At 47.5% G+C, this 18,565-nt stretch overlaps 1 protein-coding gene across 2 annotated transcripts in view; it reads left to right on the plus strand.

Moving 5' to 3' along the window:
* Hivep3 (HIVEP zinc finger 3) overlaps positions 1 to 18,565 on the plus strand; it is a 148,662-nt gene that overhangs the window by 18,502 nt on the left and 111,595 nt on the right. The gene's annotated exons all lie outside the window — the stretch shown is intronic.

Below are 18,565 nucleotides of genomic sequence, written 5' to 3' on the forward strand. Positions count from 1 at the left end.
TGAGGATGGCAGAATCCTGGAGCAGGAGCCAGGGAGCTGGCTCTGACCCCAGAGATGACTTCACCTGTCAGGAAAATCCCAGGCAAGCACCTGCCTCCTCTGTGTCTCCTCCTTGTCTGCAGACTGAGGCAATAAGACTCAGAACTGGGCAGGCATCAAAGCAGCTGACAGAGGCTCCCGTCTCTAGGGGAGGAGGGGCAGCGCTCCACACTGAGGCCAGCTGTCTCTGCCTCAGGACTCAGGCTCCTACTCAATTGCTCCAGGGGCCTTCCACCCACAGAGAGCCTTCGCTGGACTGGGTGAGCACTGTGTGTGTGCATAAGTACCTGTGTGTGCTTCAGAGCACACATTCACTTGCCTGAAGGATGCGCATTCTAGAAAACCCTGTTTGAAGACAACCACCAGCCCCATACTTGCCCTTTCATGGCCTTTCCCCTAAACATCTTTTATTTCCTACTGGGATCTGTATTCTGTGCCATGCATTGCCTTCTGGAAACGTCCATTCTATGGCAGGTAAATTGCCATAGAACAGGAAAATATGTGAAACAGAATAGGGGATTCATGGGGGTAATGTGGTTGTCTAAGGTTGACTTTAAGCAGAATTTTCTAGAAGGGAGACAAATCCCTACCGAACTTGTGAGTAGAGTGATCCTGTCTGGGTTGATTGTGGAAATGGTCCAGAAAAGACAATTGGATGGTGATACTTGAACTGGGTTTTGAAGGATGAGTAGAAGTTTATCAGGTACTTCTCTCCAACAAAGAAAGCCCCATGAGCTGAAAGCACATCATGTGCAAAGATGCAGGGGTTAATACAAGAGAGCAAAGGCTGAGAAGGGTGCAGGACTCACACCTGAGTTCAAGCACACACACACACACACACACACACACCCCAACTTAATAGCAGCCAAGGGCTGGGGCAGCATGCTGCTTGCTGCTTGTCTGTGGCCTGGCCTCTCCAGCACAGAAGCCACATGCATGCATGCACTCTAGGTTTGTATCTCTCTCTGACAGCCACTGTGGCCAAAATCAGCTGACTCGCCTAGGGCAGAGATCTTCCAAGGACTCAGTGCTGAGACTGGGTCCCTCCGCCTCTTCTCCTTGTTGGGGTTTCCACCCCAGGGTAGCTTCTGCATCCTGGGTAACTCTGCAGTTTTTTGAGGCTTCCGGTTTCCTCTCTTAGCAAAACTCAAAACATTGTCTGTCATGCCATAGAGTATAAGGAATATAGGCTTTGTGGCCAGGGGTCCCCGAATCCCCTACCATTTCTGTGGGAAGCAGGATGAGTGACCCAGCCTCAGAATCTCCATCTATAAAATGCCTGCCTCCTTAGATGGTTGCAGAACCAAAGGCAAACACTTATGTGACTGGCCAGCATGAAGCATGTCAGAGAATGGACATTTGCATTCCACCACATGTGCCAGCTCTGTGCAGCTAGAAAGAGCTGAGGGGTCATCTCAGTAAAACTGTTGTAGGCATTGGAGGCACTGCGGCTGGACAGTGGGAGGTGGAGGACAGCCACCAGCAAGGCTGTGTGAGAAAGAGCTTAGCACACACGAGGTGTGGTGTCTTCTGTCCACGTGGGGCTGGTACTCTCTGAGCAGAGTGTGTGTGAGCTGGGGCTGGGAGGCTGGGGTTAGAGGAGAGAACCTCCAGTGTCATGGCACACTGGAGTACTCTGATAAAGGACTGGAAGGTGGCCTAGACAGTAGACCTCATCTTGGGTACAATAGGGCATTGCAGCAAGTATTTCTAGTGAGAAGCAGAGAAGTAGTCTGTAATCCTAGCACCAGACCACTAGCTCAAAGATCATCTGGAAGGTCATATCTAGGCTAGCCCCTTCAGCTTAAGAGGAATGTGGCTAAACTCTATGATACAAGCAGCTGGGCATTCTCCAAGGTCAAGGCCATGGGTAGCTTCTGAGGCTTTTCTTGGCTCGGACTGAGGGTCCAGGCTACCTGCAAGCTCTGAAGGGACCAGGAGATATTGCTGTGTTTGATGGTGATGGGTGAGAGAATTGCTGTGGCCTGCCTGTGAGTAGAAACTGAGGCAGATTGGTCCATGTGACCACTGAGGCTCAGGCAGCTGTAGAACTGTTCAACAGAGAAAGCCAGAGACGGAGTGAAAAGGACAGAAACGACCAGAAGCAGTTATGACAGGTGATGACTGAGCCCTTACACTGTCTGGGCCTGGTTCTATTCTTTATATGGATTTACATTCCACCTGCACAACTGTATTGGGGCATGTGCTATACTGGTCCTCTTTTACAAGATGCAAACTTGAAGTCACTCACAATTTAATCACGTTTGTCTATTTAATGTGAGTATGTAAGTTATGGTATTTTGTTGTTTTTTCTTCTGAGTACAAAAGTAGTATGTGTTAAGAAAATTTGATCAGGCACCAATAATTTGTGACTGTAATCCTAGTTACTCAGGAGGCTGGAAACAGAGGGATCATGATTTGAAGCCAAGCTTCAATAGAATAGTTCCCAAGACTTCATCTCAAAAATAACATGGGTAACTCAAAAATAACACAGGTAGAGTACCACCCTAATAGGCACAAGGTTCTGAACACAAAGCCTAATACAAGTAAGGAATGGAGAAGAGGGAAGGAAGGAATGAAGGAAGGAGGGAAGGAAGGAAGGATAAAAGAAAAAATGAAAACTTTGAAAGTACAGGAGAAAGAAAATAATTTATCTAATATTGCATAGTTCTGATTGAGACAGTGAATTTCTCTCCTACCTTTTTTCTATGGACGTACATGCAAGAGTATGTGTATGTGTGTGTGTGTGTGTGTGTGTGTGTGTGGTGTGGTGTGCTTGGAATTATGGTCTGCAGTCTATTTTTTATCCCTGCTGGGCTGTTGAGTCAGGCTGCTGAGCAGGGTAGGGCAGGGCAGAGCAGGGCAGGGCAGGGCTGTCTTTCCCTGAGCCTGGGAGAGCTGGAGGTCACAGCTGCGAGGCTCCCCTCCTGTCAGGGTGACTGGTTGGAAGCATCTGACCTTCGGATGTTCATGTCTCTGGCGAGTGCACAAGTGGACACTAATTTTAGCTTGGCCTCTGGGGTCTGCTGGCCTTGGGGCCCAAACATAATGGACGCCTTATGTAGACAGCTGCCAACAGTACAGGAAGAAGCGTCCCACCTTAAAATGTTCCTCGTGGCCAGCCAGCACTCTGCTCTCGGAGAACAAGCCGACTCCCTGTTCCTTCTCCCCCCAGGAAGAGGTGGTTATTTGCGCTCATGGCCGAGCAAGCTGCACCAGGGGCAGGCAGCCCACCCAATACACACAGGGGCTGCGTCTCTGGATGGGATTGTGTTTGTACAACACAGGCTTTGGCTTGAGGCGGAATAGCTGGGAGAGACTTCCCCAGATGTGGCTGGGGGTGTGGAGGGAGAGTTTGGAGGTCTGGACCATCCTTGTGAGTGGGTGTGGAACATTCTGGAACCTAATGCTAATGTGTACAAAGGAACAATGCATTTAGATGCTCTTATTTGTTCTGGCAAGACCCTGTGTGTATTTGGTGACGGTGCTCCTATTTCATAGGTGAGAGGAAAGAGGCTTAGGATGGGAAAGTCACTTGCTTCTGGTTACAGAGTGAGTCAGTGGCAGGGAGAGATTTGAGTGGGGCCTGTCAACTTGTATCTCTCATTAGAATTCTCTGATTCCAAGAACAGAGCTGTGACTTCTCTCCAGCACCCTGTGAGCAAGCAGCTTAGCCAGGTATAGAGCCAGTCCTGGCCTCTAAATGGAGATGCTTTCATTTTCACCCCAAATAATGCATGTTTGGGATACAGATGCAAACACATGGCAGAGTACTGGTCCATCATGTGTGAGGCCTTGTGTTTGAGCCATAGCCACAAGGAAAGAATGCACATAGTTATTGAAAATAAGTATATCCAACTAGTTTGCTTTAAAACAACAATTAAGCCAGGTAGCGGTGGCTTACATTTGTAGTCCTAGATACTCAGGGGCTGAGGTCTGAGGTTCACAGTTTGAAGCCAGCACAGGCAGAGAAGACTCTCACCTCTAACTCACTAGCAAAATGCCAGAAGTAGAGGTGTGGTTTAGGTGGTATAGTACTGTTCCTTAGCCAAAAGCCAAGCTAGAGCACAAGGTCCTAAGTTCACACCCAAGTACCAGCCAAAGACAGAGAAAACACACACTAAATCGTGAGAAATTCTTTATACTGTGTACAGAAAGGTTTCCGTGTCCTGAATGAAAGCTGTCTGTAGACACCCCAAACCTGGAGCTTAGAGATGTCTTTATCTTGACATTTGGGGAGGCTGGAGGCTTTCCTTAAGAGCCACTTCTTGACCCAGATGGAGCTCCTCAAAGAGGAAAATCATACTCTCTTATGATCCCTGAGCCTGTAATGGGCTGGACAGAGTCAAGCCTAATTGGCCCCTAACCCATGATCTTTCATAAGCTGGAGCTTCAGTTGGCTAAGACTTGTTGGCAGTTAGCAGTCAATAGGAAATAAAGAGGTTGTTGGACTCCAGGTCCAGGAGTTGGCTGCAGAACAAGTCAGAAAGCCTACATCTGAGAAAGCTGGGTAGGAACTCCAAATGTGTGCTAAAGACCAGCCTCTACTTCACCGCCCACCCTCTCCACCATCTACCATCTATCTTCCTCATCCTCTTCTCAGCCCCTTGGTCACAATACAGCCTGTGTAATACATCTCCTGCCTGACAGTGGCTCTTTGACTCCAGCTGATGCCTTTCAGGAACAATTCACAGCAGCAGCAGCAGCAGCAGCAGCACAGCTGCTCTGGAGAAAAGAGTTTTCTAGGGACTATCCTGACTTAGTGAAGGCTAGAGCCTTGCTCTACATTGGGTCCCATGGGCCATAGCTCCTCAGCCTCTCAGCCTCAGATGCTCTGAATATTGTCATGGGAGAGGATAGGCTTTTTTTATGATGTGAAAGATGCTTTTGACATACTTATAAATAAAGAATAAAAGTAAGAGCCAAGACTATGGGAGGTATATTCCAGTCACATAGGCATATGTGTCTGCCTGTCGAGAAAGGAAGAATTGATTCTCGTCACTTAAGTCATTCTGTTCTAAAAGGTCCCCACATGAATTAACAAACACAGAGGAGACCTCCAGCATGTGGCTCACCTCATCAATACATAACCTTGTTTTCTATAATGGCTGTTCAAAGATACCTTTGATGATGTGTGTTTCTGTTCAAACACACCTTGAGTTACTAGTTGATTCATTACCACTGAACCCAGGGTCTTTCTTCAGTATGTAACTCAAGCCCAATGAAGATGGTCTAACTTGTGTATTTTCCAGAAGGCACTTGACAGCTCTTTGGTGCTCAGGAGCACTAGACAGTACTTCAGCAGAATATTAGAGGGCCATTCTAAAACACAAATTCACCAAACAGAGGAGCATAGAAATACAGAAGACGTGACACCCAACAGTTCCCAGGAAGGACTCTTGTTTACTGTATGGGTGCTAATACCAGAAGGAGAGTGGTTCATTGATTGAACTTATCTGGGAACATGCAACTCAGGATAGCTCAAAAATTTTTCCACACACTGCACATTTGCAAATGATTATAAGGAAGGGACTGGTTTGGGGTTACAAATAAGCTTTATCATGTAGATAAATTGACAAGCAGGAATCTGAATAATGAGGACCAACTGTATCTTAAATGGTGTCTGGACCACTGTAACATTAACTTTGTAGATTATAAGCAATTGAAATTGATTAGCCACAGTTCTGGAGGCTGGATGTTCAAGGTCAAGGCAGACTCAGGGTCTGATGAGGGCTCTCTGTCTGTTCGTAGGTGGCAGAAGTGAAGCGTCTTTCTCAAGCTTTCCTAAAGGCACTGATCCCATTTACAAGCCTTCTCACCAAAACTTAATCATGTCCTGAGAGCCCCATATCCTCCTGCCATCATCAATCGAGCAAACAGATCTTGAAGTGGGACTTACACACTCAGACTGTGGAAGATGGTAGTGTTTATGGTAGTTTTCTGAAAGCCAGAACTTAAGATGACCTTTTTCTTCTTTTCTTATAATGCTTGAACTTTTTTTTTTTTACAATATGAACCCATACAATGAGAGCAATTAAAGCAACAGAGCTATTTTACTTTTGGAAAGATGTTTTGTTAGTGGGCACTTCATCCTCGAGGTAAAACTCAGAATTCAGAATACTCAGGCTGGAGGTGAAGTTGAGCAGTAGAGCACTTGCCTGGCATGTGTAAAATGTGGAATTCTTCAGTACCAACGCTGGGAAAAAAACCACCTCTGACCAATAAATAGGTAGGCATTTTTATTTATTGCTACTGTGTGCCACATAGAATTTTTAAACTCTTTTAATATACGTATGAATATATGTAACATGCAAAAATGCAAATACATTTATGTTTTACCATGTTGCCCAAACTAGCGTTATAGTTCTAGGCTCAACTGATGAGACTCCTGCCTCATTTTCTGGAATAGTTGGGAGTATAGGTATGAACTACAATGCTCTGCTCTTCTTTATACACATCAATCCAAGTCCCTCTTACCATAAAGCTTCAGGAAATAGGAGGTTCAATTATTATCTCTATTATCTGGGTAAGAAAAATGAGGCCAACAGAGCTTAGACATCCTGCCCTAGGGTCACAGTAAGAAGTAGCATCCAGGTTTTAACCCAGGCAGTCTGGTCCAAAAATCTAAGTTTTCAACACATATTCAGTAACTATCTGCTTACCCCTTATCCTGGCACTGGCTGTGGAGATGAATGCCTAGGAGAGTATGACCAGTCCCTGCCTGGGAGACTTCTGGTCTGGTTTGTGGGGAGCTCAGATCCATCAGGCCTTCCAAGCTCATGGAGAGGGAGGCCTTGCAGCCTACCCTGGGGCTCGGAGAAGGAATTGCCAGACAGTACTCATGCCCACATGAATTAGGACTGATTTGCAGCATCTTCTCCTCCCAACTGTTCATTCAGACTAGCACTGTCTGGCCACGCCCAACCACCACTACCACAGACTATCATTATTCCTCATCCAGGGCCTTCTGTTCATCCCCTGAGGCTCCTCCCCAAACCCATCTTCTTAGTCTTGAGAATCTAGAGCTCTTTTCCCAACCTCCCCATCATTCTGACTCCTCTCTCTCATAACTTTGTACCCTCCTGTCTCTGCTCACCAGGTCATCTTCCATAAGCTTGTACCAGAAATCTTTGTAATCCCAGGACCAGCACATCCCTCTGTTAGTAAAAGTGTATTGAATAAATGAACCATAACACATAGAGAACTGAGACACAGGCAAACTGGACTGTGTCCAAAGCAAAAGCTGTGGAAGCTGCCATGGCTCTGGGAACTTGGGAGGGAAGAGCTGCCTGGCCAGAGCCACTGTGACCACAGAATAGAGAAGCAGAGCTAGTGGGGCTGCAGGACCAACAGTAGCCAGGGTGTTGTTCCTGCGGATTCTGAAGACTCCCACCCAATGGCAGAGACTAAGAAAGGACCCGTTCAACTCTTCTTGGCTCTTCCAGGAGAGAGGATGGGGTTGGGATTGGCTGGGCCAGGGATGTCTTTTCTAAAATAGCTTCATGCATATTCAACTGCTCCCTGAAATAGTCAGGTGGCTATTTTAAGCAGCTTCTACTCAGATGCCCACACATAATGGCACCAACCTTGGGCATGTAAACCAGTGAAACGCAAAGCAAGGGTAAGGGAGGACAATGCGGCTTTCCGTGGCTCCACCACTCCTCCTCCACCCGTCCTCCAAGTGTGCCAGTGTGCTCCTACTCAGGGACTCACTTACATGAAACTAGAAGTCAGGGTTACTATGACAACTGCTGAAAAGGTTTCCCATCCCCTCCAATGACCTTACCCTCTCCACCCCAGCAAGCACAGACTCATTAGGGCACAGAAGACTTATAACAAGCTCCAGCCCTATTTTCCAGTTTACTACCCTCAGTGCCCAGTTCCTCCAGCCTTACACAGTACCAGCAGGTACCCAGCAAGATAGGAGTAGAGTACAAGAGGATAAAGAAATGAGGTGACCTAATATCAGGAGGCCAGGGTCACACTACTTCCCAGCTGTAAGGGTAGAGTGGGAATAACGCTTACAAAGAACTAGTTATTGATAAATATGTACTGAGGCATCAAGATGTACTGCTGGGTTGGGTGTGATGTGAACAGCTGGAATCCCACCTTTAAGGGAGAAGTAGATAGGAGGATTGAGGTCTGAGCTAGTCCTGAGCTAGAACACAGATCATTTAAAATGATGATGATGAATGATGATGATGATGATAGTAAAGCAAAAGAATGGCTGGAATTGTGGCTTAGGTGGTAAAGCCTCTGCCTAGTAAATACAAGGCCCTGAGTTCAAATCCCAGAGCCAAAAATAAATATTTGCCCTATGTTGTCTGATCAGAAATAAAGACAACTAAGATTATTCATGCAATAGAAACAGATGCTTAGAAGCGTATTTAACATCTAATAGCCCATGTAAAAGGGGCTGGATCTCAGGGCAGCTGGTTTGAGGACCCAAGGGGGAGGAAGAATGACCTGAGGGGAGGTGAAGTGGCCTTGGATCCCTGTCCCTGGGTCCCTGGTGGCTCTGCTCTCGGGAGTGCTTTCCTACCCGGTCCCTCTGTGCTGCTGTCATTGTAGTGACAGAGAACAGAACCTGGCTGTCTGGAGGACATTAGTCCAATAGGGCCTGACCACTTGGTACTTCCTAAATGGCTTCTCTGAAGGCTTCAGAAATCATCAGCAAGAGCACCCGGACCCAGAGGCCCTTCATCTTTCTGTTCTACTCTTCTCTCATTCCTCTGAATACACAATTCATTCATTCATTCATTCATTCATTCATCCAGCTAATCTGACCTACAGATGAGATGATGATATGGACATTGCTTATGGTTTCTTTCCTGTATTTCCAAGGATTTGTGAAACTCCTATAATGCTAAGAAATGAGTGTAAATTCCTCATTTGATTACTGCAGAGCGCTCAAAGGGAACAAATGCACCAAAAGAGTTAAAACTCCTAATGGAGATGGGAATTGTTTGATTGTAATATGTAATTTCAACTTTTGGTTGAGAGGCAGAGGAAAGGAGAGTCCAGTGAAATTTCCAGTGTATTCTACACTGAGCTATTTCATACCACAAAGTGGCACCAGGCACTCTGCTGGTGTCCCCAACACTGCTGGGCATCTAGAGGGTGCAGTGAGCCAGGCCATAGGCCTTGTGAACACGGAGGAGGGAGTACCATCCTTGGCTAATGTCTAGCTTTCTTCCTCTGTCACCAGTCAATATCTATGAGGCCTCTAGCCAGCCAGTACTTGTTAGGAAATGGGAAGACCTTCTGGAGCATGTAGATTTAGAAAACTGGGTGACATCTGAAAAAGGAGAGAGCAAATAGACTGGAGGTATAAAGGTCTGTGTATTGAAGGAGGCTTTGAAGAAAAAGAGTGGCTAACAACTGTGAAAGTCTCTAAATAAAACCCAGAAATCTACTGGGTGCTAGGGGCTCATGCCTATATCCTAGCTACTCAGGCAGTTGAGATCTGAGGATCACAGTTTGAAGTCGGTCTGGGCAGGAAAAGTTCCATGAGACTTCATCTCCAGCTGGGTACCAAAAATCCACAAATGGTGCTGTGGCTCAAACCATAACACCCTAGGCCTTGAGCCAAAAAACTAAGGGACAAGGTCCAGACCTTGAGGTCAAGTCCTAGGCTGGCACAAGTAAGATAATAAAGTAAAACCCCGAAGTTTCTAAATACCTTCACATCAATGATTTCTCATTCCTCATATGTTAGTTCCACAAACTCTAGGCTCAGGGCCTTTGCACCTGCTGTGTCCCCTGCTGCAGAAACAGATGTACAAAGTCCAACCCCTTACTTCCTCTTTCAGTTAAGAGAGACCCCTCCTACTGCTACTGCTCCTATTTGTCCTTCTCTTTTTCTAGATAGTTCTGACCTGCATCTGCCCAGTGTCTAGAATTGTGCCTGGCTCAAAGCAGTGTTACATGGCTAGGGGCAGGATGAGGAGTCAGTCTTTGCCCTGCCAACGTTGGCATGCATGATCTAGACACACTACAGCCTCTAGCTGATCCTGCCGTAACTCTGCAGGTCCCTTTCAGCGGGGAATCAGAGACACATAGTAGCCAGAACCTCTTTCCAGGAGTCTCAGAATCTCTGCTTTCTGCCCTCTGTCCCTACCCTACAATGGCTCTGAACCTCCACAGGGCCTTGTGAGCCAGATAACAAGCTGGATTGCTTATAATCTCTCCATAATTGAAAGCACACAGCCAAGTCTCCCAATACCTCGGTGTCCAGATGAGATATACACTGGGAGCGATCAGGCCACATAAATGGTCAGAAGCAAATAAAGGAGGAAAGAAGACAGGTTTACAGGGCTTTGGATGGAATCTTACTCCACACTGCTGGCCCATTAAATACCTTGCACTTCTGCTCCCTTTTCGGAAAGAGATCCAGGTACGTGATCTTTGGATCTAGCCCAGAATACCTGGAGATGACCGTGACATGAGACGACCTCACTCACAGAAGTCAGGACATTCGCTTGTAGTGGAATCTGTCAGCACCACACCCACACTCTGTTATCCACAATTCTAACACCCGCACCCCACCTCTAGCCTCCAAGGAAAGAGGGGGAGAGAACCATGTGATAGCCCCTTGGGGATGGCTGGCACCAGTTACGATACAAAGATGGGTATCCACAAAGGGTATAACTTTAGAGAACTTAACAATCCAGCCAAAGAATCAAGACACACAACCAACACCTCCAAGTGTTCCTATGTATGCTTCTCCCACTACCACCCCAAGATCCAAGGGAGAAGCCAAAATTGTGACAGTTAGTGCGGTCATAGGAGGACTGGCTTCCTCTTCCCAAGGGACTGAGTAGGACATAAGTGTGAAACAACGTGGCCTGAATAGTGTGAACTCTCTGTGGACCCTGTATAGTGGGAGTGTGAGCTGCTAACCATCTAGCCACATGCTGGGAGCCAGCCTGTACCATCCTCTACCCCCTTAGTAACATCCACTGATGCAGAAAAGGAGGACAAGTTGGCATAGGTCTATACTCTCCCTCTTCACTTAGCACATGGAAAGCCCCAGAAGACAAAGGCCTTCCAGCATTTCCTGTAGGCCATGGTTGTCCTGCATTTCTGGCTTCAGGCTTCAGTCCAGGACTGCTTGTAATCCCAGAACTCACAGCTCTCACACAAACAGAAAGTTACAATGGTAGGACATTGTCATAGGTGTCGTCTCATTTGTCCTTCCCCAGGAAGGCAGGGGTAGAAGGGTGACTTCCCAATGTCTAGATGGGACAACAGAGGCTCAGACATGCCAAGCCCTACCCTGGGAAATAGAAGAGCAAGCATGGAAGTCCGGGGAGATGGGGCCGAGGTCATGCCTACACAACTCCAAAGGCAGAGAAAAGACATCACTCAGGTGCTGGATTCATCCTGTGCCAGGTTCAAATCTTGCCTCCATCAGCCAGCTCTGGACTAATGTGAACATAGTGATATCACATAAGATATTGCCATAGGAATTAAATGAGATGGTAGAAGGAAGTACATCTATAAGTTAGCCAGTGACAGGGGCTGTCATGGAATGCGTCATATAAGGCAGGCTATTGCTCATTTAATCTTCTACAGACCCTGCAAATAGATTCTGTCACTTCTTTTTAAGGAGGACAGAAACTGACTCCAGGAGGTATTCAGGGCTCCCCACATGTCAAAAACTGGTTTAGTTGTAAAGCAGGAGGTGAATTAAACCTGAGATTTAACCACATCTCATCTCTCATTTCATTGATGAACAGCAGCTTAGACCTTGCCACTCACCAGGTCCAAGCAGGGGACCACCAGCCCTGAGGAGGGAAGTGAAGCACAGCAGGCTGGCCCTGGAGAGGCCACTGGAGTTGACCTTGGAGGAAATGGCCAGCAGCTGTGGCCTCAGGGAGGAAGGGCCGGGAGGTCACAGGCAGTGGTTAGGGCCACGTAGCCAAGGTGGTTGGCGGCTTTGAATGAACAGTGGTGACCTGGAATCCTGCAGGCTGGGCTTCCCTTTCCCACTTCCTTCCTGCACTGACTGCCACACTGAGTCACCTGCAGGAAGTTGGGGTGGTGAGGCAAAGAGCGGGGAGATCTGGCTCCTCCTGCATCTCTGTCCCCACCTCACCTCGTGACCCAAGGCCAGCCACTTCCCCTTGCTGGGGTTCAGTTTCCATGTCTGTCAAGACAGCAGCCTACCTGTCCCTCCAAGACTGGGGAACAGGGCGGGGTGAGGGGGTTGGGGAGTGGTGTCCTCTACAGACAGGTTAGGACAAAAGGTCACTTATCTGGTCAGTCACTATTAGAGACATCATAGTCCTCAACCAACTCCTGAGCTCCTTGAAACTGCTGAGATCTTCCACCAGTGGTGAGACCTTCTAGGCTGCAGAGGATACTGGCATGATGACAGAAGCCACGTCTTCCAGTTTAGCCCCATCCCCAACCACCTCCTCTCATCCGTGTTGCCAAGTTAAATGAGTCCTAGGCTGGCAAGAGTCTGGTGAGATACCCCAGGGTTCTCAGGACAGGCACAGTCCTGGAGGAAGGCACACAGCCAACAAGGCCTTCTCCTGCGCCCAGCTGTGACCTTGCTCAGCCCCAGGCCAGAAAAGTCACTCTTTCCTTCACTCAGCCCCAAAGGAAGCTGGCTTTGCTAGAGAGTTCTATATGTGTTTAGAAGGCATCTCCCTGGTAGGTTCATGTTTTGAAAGTTGCTGAGAATTCTGCCCTTGTTGGCATTTTATAGTTTGACACTCAAGGACAATTAGGCAATGCTGTGAGGTCAGAATTCTAGGCTGGGCGCCGAGAGTTTACCTAGTGGTAGTGCTTGGCTAGCATGCACGAAGACTTGGGTTTGATTCCTCGGTACCACATACATAGAAAAGAGCCAGAAATGGTGCTGTGGCTCAAGTGGTAGAGCTCTAACCTTGAGAAATCCCAAGGACAGTGCCCCAGGCCCTGACAAAAAAAGAGTTCTAGGCTGGAGTTGTCTGAGTGACTGATAGAGCTGAGATATTGGCATTATGGGGGTAGGCACACGAAACAGAATGGGCACATGGACTGCAATGATAAGACTTTTCTTCTAAGCCAAAATCTGGTTGGCTTTCTTTGATTTCAGCCTCCTTTCTTCCCTTCCTTCTTTCCTTCCTTCCTTCCTTCCTTCCTTCCTTCCTTCCTTCCTTCCTTCCTTTTTTTCTTCCTTCCCCTTTCTCCTTCCCCTCCTCCCTCCTCTATTCCTTTCTTTCTTCCTTTCTTTCTAGTAGTACTGGACTTGAACTCAGGACTCCTTGCTCTTACTTAGCTTTTTCACACAAAGCTGGTGAATTACCTCTCACTTCTGGCTTTTTGCTTGTTAATTGAAGTTGAGTCTCACAGAACTTTTCTGTCCTGGTTGGCTTTGAACCATGATTCTCAGCCTTTGGGATAGCTAGGCTTGCAGGTGTGAGCCACCAGTGCCCAGCTGACTTTAGCCTTTTCTGATGTGACCTTGTCCCCCTGTTCTCCTCCTTCATCTGCCTGCAGCTGCTCCAGCTGGCTTAAATGTGTCTCCATCTTGCTGGGTCATTTCATGTTCCTATGTATGCATATTTTTCTTTAACTGGTCCGTCATATCCTCTCTTCACTCCTCCAGCTCAGTTCTTCTGATAAACTCTCCTTCAAGACCAAGTTGGCTTGTGGCCTCCTCCAGGTCTCTCCCTTTCCTTTAAGTGTTACCTCAGTACACAATTCTGTTATGTCACTTCCATCTCACCTGAGAGCTGTTGACGACTCATCTGCACAGCTCCCTGAGTTCCAGGGCTGTATTCTGGGCTGGGCCCCAGGCCTGGAAGGTGGCAGTTAGTGTCTCTAGAAGGAAGGGAAAGAAGGTCCTCAGGCAACCATACATTTATGGACAACAGGACAGTGGAGAGATACTAGGGGAGGCTAGCTGTAGTCCGCTTGAGATCTCTGTCACTGAGGTCACACATCTGACACTGCTGTCCCTGGCTGGGCTTCACTTTCCATTCTCAGGTCTTCCTCCAGCTGACTTTTGACAGTGTGTCCAGCATGTCCCCAAGCTGACTTGCAGAGAGGATCAGCCTGCCCCAGTGCCCTCGGAGGGCTCTGTCCCACTGTATCAGGCCTCCCAGGACCAGCTTGAGGCCAGGGCCATTATGTGCTGGTGGCCCAGGGAAGAACAAGAATGGTGTCTGTCTTCTAGATCTGGCTAACTCGTGAAGATACACATCCACTGCAAACAGTGCCAGGTGGTGCCACGGGAGCCAGGGATGGCTTTGGTCAGACATACTTCTTAGGGCAGAGGTCACAGTAAGCAAGCTCAGAGCATGTGAGCCACTAATGTGTCTAGATGTACTCCAGGTATGTCAGTCATGCAGAAGCCTGTGTGTGTGTGTGTGTGTGTGTGTGTGTGTGTGTGTGTGTGTGCGCGCGCGCGTGTGTGTGCGAGAGAGAAAGAGAGAGAGAGAGGGAGAGAGAGAGAGAGAGAGAGAGAGAGAGAGAGAGAGAGAGAGAGAGAGAGAGAGAGAGAGAACACACCACAGCAGCTGAGGGGTAGGAGGGCTGGCACCAGCTATATCCCTTGGGAAAGAGCTGTCCAATTAAAGGCCTGGCAGGCTGGGCTCCCTGGATTACATAACAGTCATACTAGCCAGGGAAATGTCATCTGGGAGGGGTCAGAGGAAAGGGGTACCTCCAAACAGAGCTGCCACATTCCCAAAGGTAAACTGGGAGCAGATTTGCAAATGAACTGGGGGCTCATAGATGGAAAGGACATCCAAGCTAGGGCAGCTGGTCTCCATCAGCAGCAGACATCAGTCACGGAGTTGTAATAATGGAAGTCATATACAGTCCTATACAAGATCTCTCTCCCAGCCTCTCCCGCTTACTGCCAGGCAGCTGAATGTCTGCCCATCCTGTTAGGATTGCCTCTAGGGAAGGTCATCTCCACACCATGCTGGCCCAGAGGAAGTATGCTGGAGGAACTTGTGTCTACTGAGCAGTTCCGTCGCCTTCTATGGCACATAAACTACCCCCTGGGTCGTGTGAGCAGAGGCCTGAGCCGGGTAAGCACCTGGAAGCACTGTGGCTACTGCCAGCAGAGAGGAAATGTCAGAATTAAGTTCAACCATAAGTTGCCCCAGGACTCGTGAGAGACGTCTCCTGAGACCCACTGAAAAACACACACACAGGCTGGTTCTCAGTGACTAGGAGATGAGAGAGACTTCCCAGAAAGAGACTTGAAGCTTCAGTTTCCTCATCTGTAAAGTGGGAATCGTATGATTCCCTGCCTCAGATTCTTGCTGTGAGGATTAGACACAAAGTGTTTAGCCCAGACTTGGTGTACTATAAATGTTATGTAATTAGGAACTGGGATTACTTCCATAAAAGGTAAACTTCTTTTTTATTGTAATTAATAAAAGGGTTGCATGATATTTACCAGATAGAAGGTACATTAATTCACATACATTGATACCCTTTCACATGTCTTGGTCCCCATTACCCTCCCCCCCCACCCCCCATCTTGGTTTTCCCCCCTTCCCTATCCAATTTCAAATAACCAAATACAAATATATCCAATATATCAGATAACAAAGTGAGATACTGTAACAATATGAGATAACCAAGGGACAGCAAAAGAGATGAGAGATAACATAGTACATTAAGGACAGCAATCATTCATTATATGGCTTTTGTTTCAATATCCTGGAGGTCCTTTCAATTAGCTTCATACTATATGGCCTTATGTATCAAGGTTTTGCTCTATTGCAAATCTCTGCTAGGAGAGCCCAAGGTTTTTACTGATTATGACAAATGAGGGAAACCATTGAACCTAAGTTCCTTTGAGTCTGGCTTACTTCACTTAATATGATTTTTTTTCTAAGTCTTTCCGTTTCCTAACAAATGGGGCGATGTCATTTTTTCTGATAGCAGCATAGAATTCCATTGTGTACAAATACTACATCTTGTTGATCCACTCATCAACTGAGGGACATCTAGGTTGGTTCCATATCTTTGCTATGGTGAATAATGTTGCAATGAACATTGTTGTGCTAGTGGATTTAGTATGCCCTAGTTTCTGGATGGTTGGGTAAATGCCAAGTAATGGAATTGCTGGGTCATAGGGGAGCTCTATGTTTAGTCTTTTGAGGCACTGCCATACTGCTTTCCATAGTGGTTGAATGAGTTTGTACTCCCACCAACAGTGTAGTAGTGATCCCTCCTGGCCACATCCCCTCCAGCATCTGTTGTTATTAGTTTTCCTGATCCTGGCCATTCTAACTGGAGTGAGGTGGAATCTTAGAGTTGTTTTGATTTGCATTTTTTTTTATGACCAGAGATGTTGAGCATTTCTTCATGTGTCTATAGGCCATTTTTGTTTCTTCTTCAGAGAAGATTCTCTTTAAGTCTTTGGCCCACTTTTTAATGGGATAAAAGATAAACTTCTACAAAGGGTTTGGCATTTTCAATTTATACTCCATATACTGTTGGGGTTTCTACATTTCAATTTACTACTGTAAGAGGACTGAAGAACTACCCTCTTCACAAAATGCTAACTGTGTACTTTGCTGATTCTCGGTGCAATCGTACAGAGCAGATCTCCAGGGTTCATTCCTCTTACCTGACTGAAACTTTATATCCGTTGATTAATGACTCTGCATATTGTTGTGAAGATTGGGAAGTGATCAGCAGGAGAATCGGAGGCACAGGGAAGTTCCTGTGTGGAAGTGTGGCCTCTCCACCATCCCTTTCCCCAAGGGGATAGAGCCAGCCGTCTGTCAGCTCAAGGAAAAGAAGGTTGGAATAGGGCCCAGAGTGAGTGAGCTGAGCCAGGCCAAGCCAGCCTCCCTGACTAGACTAAGAACTGGGGGCAGCTTCATGCCCTAGTCCTTTCCATTGACTTAGCATGTGTGACTCCCTATCAGGGTAGGCCAAGACCCAAGGCTCCCTTTGGTCCCCTGAGTCAGATCCTGGCTGGGAAAAGGAATGGTTCAGGTCAGACCCCATCAGCACAGAGAAATAATTGTCCATGGTTGTCTAAGCCTGCATGACCACCCAAGGGACAGTGTATTCTCTGGATGTGACAGCTGGTGTAAGTCAGAAAGGGCTCAGCAATCCTGGCCTGTCTTCTCTTGCAGACAGCATCCAGACTTTCTAGCTAAATGAAGACAGAATATGGTCCGTGGGGTAGAGCTCCAGGGCCAGTCTCTTAGTAGACTGAGACAGATCTCAGTTCTGGTTAGCACAGCAGGACTCACCACAAGTCAGACAGCTAGATAGATGCCTGGCCCTATGAAGGCACAAGAAGGCTGTGGCAGGTCAGCAGAGGCCAGCCCAGGGAACCCACAGGGCATGTGGCTTGTGGTGAGAAAATTCGTTCTGGCTTTAAATGGAGCTTAATTTCCCATATCTTTCCAGGCCCAGCAGAATGAACTCAACAGTGGGTAGAGCTGCACCTTTGCTCCTGACTGAGCCATGAGGAACTGTGGAGAAGGAAAGGGACCCCTGGCCTGCAGAAGGCCAACAGAGCCACAGCTGGGTATAGAGCCTCTCTGCCAGTCAGCTCCCTCCATTCCAAGGCAGATCTTGCAGGCCCTCCCTTACTTGCATGTGGGTGGGCCCTGGACAGCTGGGAGTGGGGAGGGGGCAGTGCTTTTCATTGCAGGCCAAGACAAAGAGCCTCTGCGTGTTAGAGACTGTCCTGTCCTTCCCTTGTTCAAAAGTAGCCATTGTGCCGTGAATTTGCAGTGGACTTGGGCATCTGATAAATGAGTCCAAATCCAGCTTCAGCCTCTTTCTGCTCTATAACCTTTGGCCTCTAAGAGATTCAATTCCCTCACCCACAAGATAGGGTCTCAGAAGGCCTCCTGTGTCCTTGTGTTGCTATGACACTCCAGAATTGGTATCCAAAGGAGTTGGGCTAGCCAGTGGCTCATGCCTATAATCCTAGCTACTCAAAAGGCTGAAATCTGTGGATCACAGTTCAAAGCCAGCCCGTGCAGGAAAAGCTATGAGAGTCTTATCACCAATGAATCACTAAAAAGCTGAGAATGAAGCTGTAGCTCAAAAAGTGATGGAGCACTAGTCTTGAGCACAAAAGCTCAGGGTCAGTGCCTAGGCCCTGAGTTCAAAGCCCTAAGACTGGCCCCCAAAAAAAGTTGCGGGTTGGGGAAGTTAACATAAGAGGCGAGGGGTGGAGAAGAACCTCTGTCCAGTCACAGCCACCAGTGGAGGGCCTAACACTACAAATATCCAGCCTTGGTATGAGCTATTCTAGGCCTGGATTCTAGAGACCTCTCCAGTGGAGCACCTTGTCTGGGGGTTATGAGTCCTAACCCCTGCACCTGGAAATCCCCTCCCTCCCCATCCTTGCCTAGCTGTTTCTCTGTCTTGCTTGTCAAACTCTGATCCCATGAAGCTTTTTTTTTTTTAACCAGTCCTGAGGTTTGAACTCAGGGCCTGAGCACTGTCCTTGGGCTTTCTCAAGGCTAGAGCTCTACCACTTGAGCCACAGCACCATTTCTGGCTTTTTGTTATGTATGTGGTACCAAGGAAT

This window comes from Megascapheus bottae, chromosome 6 (assembly GCF_031878675.1).
Source record: "Megascapheus bottae isolate mThoBot1 chromosome 6, mThoBot2.hap1, whole genome shotgun sequence".
NCBI lineage: Eukaryota > Metazoa > Chordata > Mammalia > Rodentia > Geomyidae > Megascapheus > Megascapheus bottae.